The sequence below is a fragment of the Cicer arietinum genome, chromosome 2 (genome assembly GCF_000331145.2).
Source record: "Cicer arietinum cultivar CDC Frontier isolate Library 1 chromosome 2, Cicar.CDCFrontier_v2.0, whole genome shotgun sequence".
In the NCBI taxonomy this organism is placed as follows: Eukaryota; Viridiplantae; Streptophyta; class Magnoliopsida; order Fabales; family Fabaceae; genus Cicer; species Cicer arietinum.
The window spans coordinates 20,494,396-20,495,677 of record NC_021161.2 but is presented as its reverse complement, the minus strand read 5'-3'; the positions used below and the strand labels follow the sequence as shown (position 1 = coordinate 20,495,677).

The window sequence follows — 1,282 nt, the reverse complement described above, 5'->3', positions numbered from 1 at the left end:
ACTCCTAAGGCCAATGGCTTTGCACTGTTCCATGTCCTCGGGTTCTTTAGATGGACAGTTGTAGTGTTTCGTGACACTTAACCACTTTGTCTTCCATTCATTGTGGTAGCTTGCTTACCAAGCTTAGTTTCCATGTTCCTAATCACTACTTCGTGATTTTGATATGGTATTTTTGTCTTATTCATGAATGATTTTTTCTAAGTCATGAAATACTTTGTTTTAGTCACAAAAGACTTCAATATAGCTTCCAATGAGTGTTCATTTTAAGCTTGAGTAGGTAATGGTGAAAAGCTAGAAGGATGAGTAGTATTTTTTTGGTGAGCATTTTCTCGATTACTCCATGAGAATTTATGATTATTCGTCCACCCTGGAATGTAAATGTTATAGTAGAGGTTGTATCTAATCCTTGTTTATTTGAAAAATATGGGATTATCAAGGCATTCATACACATACTACCCCCACACAATATGCACCTGTTATAACAATAATAGTAGTTGATATCATTGTTATTGGTTCTACAACTATATATTGGTACAAGTGTTGTAACAATGTCATTCAATAGATTAATTAATGTCGCCATCTATGTTGCAATTGTTGGGGTTTCACCAACTTCATGAACTCAATGCCATTGACAACTATTTGTTGTTATGGTTTCAACAAGATCTACGCATTCTTCATAAGACTTGATAATAAAGACCATCTTGATGATGCATCAATCATTAGCCTTGTTAAAGGTACCAGACCATTAAAAAAAAATTCATTTTGCAAACTCGTAATCAATGATGAGGACACTTCCTAAACAAATCCTTAAACCTTTTCCATGCCTCAAAAATGATTTCATCTTTAGTTTGCCTAAAAGAGATTTTGACATTCCTCTTTTTAGTATTCGATACAGGAGAGAAGTACTTTACTAGGTACTTTTTCTACCATTTCTTGCCATTTAGTCACTGAGTTAGGTTCCAATGAGTTTAACCATGCCTTAGCTCTATCCTTTGGTGATTAAGGGAACAAACATTGTCGAAAACAATCATCAGGAACACCGGCAATCTCAATGTTGCTAGTAACCTCCACAAATTGTCCAATTGCTTGTAGAATATGGAATATCATGAGTTTGAACTCAAATTGGGCAACTCAATATCAAACCTCACAATAGAGAGTGAGAGAGAGAAAAGACACAAGTATTTTTATACTAGTTCAGAACATATTGTTGCTACATTTAATTCTCCCTTTACAGAGAGATTTTTCCTCAAAACAATTCGACGACTTATCGACTATTTTAAAC

General features: G+C 34.4%; 1 pseudogene; it reads left to right on the top strand.

The window, feature by feature from the left end:
• Positions 1-774: 774 nt before the first annotated feature.
• On the top strand, positions 775-886 carry LOC113784957 (small nucleolar RNA R71; annotated as a pseudogene).
• The last annotated feature ends 396 nt before the right edge of the window (positions 887-1,282 follow it).